We start from the raw sequence: 6,817 nt of genomic DNA on the forward strand, positions 1-6,817 counted from the left end.
CCATGAAATCATCACCACCTTCATTATCAGCCAATGATTCCCATCTTCTCTCCTCATAATTCCTTTTTACCTGATATTAGATGTATGAGGGAAATAAGGAATTACTGCAAATTCTTAATATTCATAGAATAAACTTAATATTCTCACCCAATCAACACACATCCTGTCGTTCTCATCGGCTTTCACCAGCGGCTTTCACCAACGGGAAACAAGCAATTGTACTTCTGGCATCCGGCAAAATCCAATCACATGAACCAGATTTGGCATTGGTTGCGAACAAAATTGTCCAATCTCTAGTTCTCTTTCAAAATAATATTCTAGACCCCTTGTTTTCAGAAATAATATTCTAGACACCATCCTTGGACGTCTGTCTGGGTTGTATCTTGTGCAGTAAACAGCGGCTTTCACCAGCTGCTCCCATGAAATCATCACCATGAATCGACACTTCCATTGACCACCAACGGGAAAACAAGCAATTGTACTTCTGGCATCCGGCAAAATCCAATCACATGAACCAGATTTGGCATTGGTTGCGAACAAAATTGTCCAATCTCTAGTTCTCTTTCAAAATAATATTCTAGACCCCTTGTTTTCAAAATAATATTCTAGACACCATCCTTGGACGTCTGTCTGGGTTGTATCTTGTGCAGTAAACAGCGGCTTTCACCAGCTGCTCCCATGAAATCATCACCACCTTCATTATCAGCCAATGATTCCCATCTTCTCTCCTCTAATTCCTTTTGACCTGATATTAGATGTATGAGGGAAATAAGGAATTACTGCAAATCTTAATATTCATAGAATAAACTTAATATTCTCACCCAATCAACACACATCCTGTCGTTCTCATCGCCTACGTGAATAAGATCAATAATTCTCCGTCCTGTGATGAGCTCAAGAAGAAACACTCCATAACTGAAAACATCAGTTTTATCTGAACACTTACCACTGGCAAGGTACTCGGGGGCTATATGACCAATTGTTCCTGTCACGGTAGTGGTAATATGAGTCACGTTGCGGTCCATGATCTTAGCTGATTTGAAGTCAGCAACAATTGCTTCAACGTTGTCATCTAACAATATATTTGCAGCTTTGACATCGCAATGAATGATTTTCTTTTCTCATTTATCATGCAAATAAACTAGACCCTTGCTGCACCAATTGCTATGTTTTTTTTTGTTTCCAAGGGGGAGGCCGCGATTCATGTCTCCTTTTCATATTTTAATTAAAATTATGTATGCAACATTCCCAAAATTTAAAAAAATAATTAAACACTCATATACGCTATGCAAAATTTCTCATCTTGTTATGTTAATATGTCTAAAGTTATTATATGAGGAAACATTAATGAACTGTCTTTTGAGAGAGAATGAATTCGAAAGCTTTCCCAACCATGAATCGACACTTCCATTGACCACCAACGGAAAACAACAATTTCTTTGGCATCCGGCAAAATCCAACACATGAACCAGATTTGGCATTGGTTTGAACAAAATTGTCCCAAACTCTAGTTCTCTTTCAAAATAATATTCTAGACTTTGAGAATTGTATCTTTTTAAATGCAACAGGATAGCCATCTAACCAGCCCCTTTGATCACATTAAAACTATCCTCACTGATAATTTATCCCGAGAAAAATTTCGATATCTCGACCTTCGAAAAAGACCCTTTGAAATCTTCCATGGACCACTCTGCCTCTCCCCTTTTCCAAGTGAGACTCCCTAACCAAAAACATCATTTTTTACCGAACACTCACCATTAGCAAGATACTCAGGAGCTTAGACCAGCTGTTCCTTTAATCGGAATGACAATACTACCATAGCAATCCACAAATTCACCCAAGGATAAGTCAGCAAGAACTGCTTCAAAGTTTCATCCAACAATATATTTGATGCTTTAACATCACGATGAATGATTTTCCTGGGGCATTTATGATGGGGAAGCTGACCCTTTTGCAGCTCCAAGTGCTATCTTCATCCTTGTTAGCCCGAGAGGAGGCGTAATTTTTTCTTTCTGGAATCAGTTGGTTTATTATAAATATAATAAATACATACACTTTACAATATAACAAACAAAAATAAATCTACACAATTATTGTTTATATAAAACTTGCCTTGATTACTATGTACGGTTACTTTACAACCCGAATGCAAGTAGACCAGCGAATGAATATGAATGGTTGATTGAGCTTACCTCTTAACCAGGTCACCGCCTTCCATTAACCATGTACCGATGTACGGATAAACACAGCTTTTTTTTTTTAGTAATACAAGATTATACATACTTTATAAAATATATAAAATTTATGAAAAAAAAAATTAAATAGTGACACAAAAAAAAAGAGTTTATTGACTATGCAATCGACATACGTGATTGACCAATGTTCAACCTATTATCAACCAAACCCTTTCCCCGGGGGGGTGAACTCAACTATATAAATAAAATTTTTTCAAATAACAAATACATTAAAATCTTTAAGAATATTAAATCTTGACGACAACATGAGGAGCATACATCATGTGAAGCTTAATTTTCCCACTCATACAACAATATGAAAATTTTGTTTTTTTTGGTTCTAGATGATTTCCCCAATGGTTCTTCATTAAAAAAATGCATCCCAATAGGAACAATAAGAACTTATCCATGAAGCATCAAAAATTTATGAATAAAAAAAAATTCCCAAAATATATTGACACAACTTTAATTTGAATCAATAAAAAAAAAACAATGTTTAAAAAAAAAAAAATAAATCAACACTTGCCGTAAATCAACAATTATCACGTTTAATAATCTTGCTGGTCAACAATTGGCCAATAATATCAAAAAAAAATAAAAGTAGCAACAATTTTAAAAAAACAAATAACAATATTATATTGAGAGTAATTTTTAAAAAATCCCAAAATAGGTTTTCCCCTCAACTACATTATCAATCAGTTGATATATTCAAATTTAAAACGTTAAATAGGAGTAGAAAAAAAAAAAAAATACGATCAACACTACGAATCACAATCTTAATCTCAATGAGCCGAAGATTAGATTGTATAATAACCTTGTGGGTCAATAAATTTTCCCCAAAGGTATCTAAAAAAAAAGGGGATAATGTTAATAAACAAAAAAAATAAAATTGTGTATAATGACTTATAAAATTACTATATTTATAAAAAGTAATAATCATCTTAAGTAAAAATATCTTTTTTTGGAAGAAATTGTGATGGAAAAAGAAAAAAAGAATTTTATCAACCCAAAGATATCTATTTATAGGTAAAAAATATGAAGAAACAATCATAAATTGATAAATTATAACATGATTGAACCAAATTTACATTGAAAATTGATTGATTTTGTATAAATGTCATTTTTTTACCTTTCGTTACTTTTTTTTGGGGGGGGGAAATTTTGATATTTATAATTTTTTTTTATATAAGATTAAAAAGGAGGTTTAAAAACTTTATGATTATAAGAGGGCATGTATGAAAAACCTATATGGGCTATTAATAATTTACTACTATGTAGAGTTAATAATTTCATTTATAAGTATATTAAAAAAAAAAAAACATGCCCTTTTTTATATTATGTTTAATTTTTTATTCTTTAAATTATTTTAATTGTGACAGTTTCACATTTGAAATTAAAATTTAACGGGTATAGTTGGAAGTTAAAATCATAGTCCTCTTATGATCATAAAGGTTTTCCTCCATTTTAATCTTATTTCTTAAAATTTTAAAAATTTTAATTTTATCCCACAACATTAATATTTCAAAATAAGGCCAAAACCAAATATATATATAGAGATAGATAACTAAATATTATCTTAATTTAATAGTGATTAAAAATTATTATATGAATTTAAATATAATTACATTGACATTCTTGTTAATTTTCCCAAAAACTCCCCTTTTATATATGTATAGATAGATGTATAGGGTATCGAGTCAATCTTTAACTTGTCATTATTGAAGATTTGCTTTTCGGGCTATATTGTACGATCATCTTGACTCACTTCTTCTTCGATGCCGAACTAGAAGTGCCACCATCCTCTTCTTACTCAGCCTTCTTATCGAACCACTCTTGAGACTCTGAACCACACCAAAAATAATTTAAAATCATCACAGACATACGACATCGTTGGACGTCTTCTGAGTCGTATCTTGTCTGAGAAGCTATTTTCACCATTGCTTCCTGCCTCCATCTCATCATCACCGCTTCTTTGTCATCCATTGCCCACCCAAGCTTACGAAGATGTACCAGACTTGAAAAAGTCCTTTTGGTGGAATGACATGAAGAGAGATATTCGGCATTTGTGGAACGTTGTTTAGATTGCCAACAAGTGAAGGCATTACATCAACGACCACATGGAAAATTACAACCATTGGAGATACCGAGTGGAAATGGGAGCACATCGCCATGGATTTTGTGACGGCCTTGCCGAAGACCCTAAGTGGGAACAAAAACCCACGGGTGATTGTAGATTGACTTACCAAGTCGCATTTTCTTTTTGGGAACCCATGGATGGGTGGCCCGGTCACAAAAAGGAGTGTGCATTGGGGGCCCCTGACAATTAAATCGATCGTGCCAAAATTTCATGAAATTTTGGATTGTCACGCGGCGGAACAAGATTGAATTTTAGCAGGCGTTTCCCCCGAAACCCGATGGGCAACCCAAAACGATAAAACCTGAGGATATGTTGAAGGTATTCGCCCGGGGGGAATTTGGGGGTCCGTACTGGTTTAAATTTTTTCCAAAAAGGGGAAAGCAACAATCACATGGCGCCATATAAATTATCGGAAGAAAATGTAGATCCCCGCTCTCTTGTGATGAAGTTGGAAAAAGCGGGTCTGGACCCGATCGTTAAAAAATGGTTGAATGTCGAAAATTGGGGAAAATAAAGGAATGGGGGCGGACAAAAAAAATATGGTCAAACCAAACCCTTAAATTTCAAGTGGTAAAAAGGTTTTTTTTTAAAAAGTGTCCGTCGAAAAGGATAACACTTTGGTTTAAAAGGAAAAAAAAACCCGTTTTAGGGGGTTTCGAAATTCTAGAAAAATAGGCCCCTGCTTATCGTTGGCGCTCCCGATCTTAAACGTCCCAAAACGTTTTTCCCGTTCCCCTTTGTGAAAATGTTTCGTCGAACCGTGATTCCTACGAAAATCCCTTAATTCCCGACTTGAGCTAGAAGAAAACCCCAAATGATTTTGCAAAGGTTATTTAAAAACAAACCCATTCTTGCGTGAAAGTATTATGGGGGAAACCGAATATGAAGAACCCCGTGGGAGCTTGAAGACAAGATATAAACTATGGAATTTTTTCCATGGGGTACCAAATTTGGGCGAAATTTTTTTTGGGGGGGGGGGTTAACGCCCCTTTTTCCCCTAATTTTTGGGTTAAAAAATTTTTTGCTTTAAAATCCTTAAATCTATGATAAGGATTAATTGATGAGGGGTTAATTACATGGTGTTTTTGGGACCTAATTGTATGTGAGTTGAGATTGAGTTGAATAGTCAACTTGTTGAAATATGCTGGCTAATGTATAAAGATGTGGAAAATATGCTCCGTTAAAAGGTCTCCGTTGAAAAAATGAATGAAAGTGAAGAAATGATTGAATTGTTTGAATATTTGATGGGATAATAAAATTTGGGGGAATTATTTTTCCCTAAGGGATATGAGATTAAATGGTTTTCATAAATACCCTCCCAATTATTTAAAATATTCGACCATCACTTTTTTGGAAAAGGGAATTATATTTTTTTGGATTTAATTTTTTTTGGGATAATTATAAATTAAACCCAAAGCCCAATTATACTTTAATTCCATTTTGGGAAATTTTTCGAAACTCCACCCTTTGATTTTCAATGAGATTTTGAAAATCTCAATTATGGGGGAAGGGATTATTTATTTTTTGATCCCTTTTTTTTCTCTTATGAAAAAATATAAAAATGCTAGAATATCTTACCATTCTTGAAATTTTCAAAAAATATTACCATATCCCAAATTTAAAATTTGGATTTGAATTTTAAAAACCTTGTGGGAGAGGTAAAAATGCCTTTCTATTATTTGGGGAGGATTTTATTATTTTATTTCCTGTGATATATTATTCTTCAATGAAATATTCAAATTAAAACATATTCCAACAAATGCATGGGGAAATTTTAAATTTTCTATTTTTTCTACAATTTGGCTCTCCAACTAACAAATCTCCAAATCTTTTTTTTTTTTGTTGGAGTATATCTTCCCCCCATAAATAGGAAAAATCCCAAAAATAATTCTGGAAAAAAATTTTTTCCTCTAAATTTTAAATCCTCTCCCCTCTCCAAAAAATTTTTTCTACTTTCTCCATTAATTCTTCATCTTTTGGAGAAAATTGAAGTTGATATTAAATTTTGTTGAAAATCAAGATCCCTTTTGGGTTTTTCCCGTTTGTTTTTCGAAAAGGGTTAATTTTTAATCTTTTCTCTTCTACCCCATTAATGGTGTTCTTGATCCACATGCATTTAATTTTGTGAAGGAAAAATTTATGGTTTTGGGATGCTATAGCGTGCCTGTGGTGTTTTGCATGTTTGTGTTTAGCCTCATGCTGACACGTTTTAAAGGTGAATTTGGAGTTGCTATTGAATAAAAATGATATGCTAATCGTACTTCGATTTTTGAAAGATGATATTAAAGATTTATCGATGGGAAAAGGAACTGGGGAACATCATGATTTTGAATCAAGTAGAAACTGATTTGTGGTCGTTAATTTAAAGGTAATACTTCCTCCGGGGGATAGAGAGAAAGAATACTTTTACTAAGCCGCGAGGGGGGCTTTCTTTTAAAATAAGGAC

Source organism: Salvia hispanica, unplaced genomic scaffold, assembly GCF_023119035.1.
Source record: "Salvia hispanica cultivar TCC Black 2014 unplaced genomic scaffold, UniMelb_Shisp_WGS_1.0 HiC_scaffold_890, whole genome shotgun sequence".
In the NCBI taxonomy this organism is placed as follows: Eukaryota; Viridiplantae; Streptophyta; class Magnoliopsida; order Lamiales; family Lamiaceae; genus Salvia; species Salvia hispanica.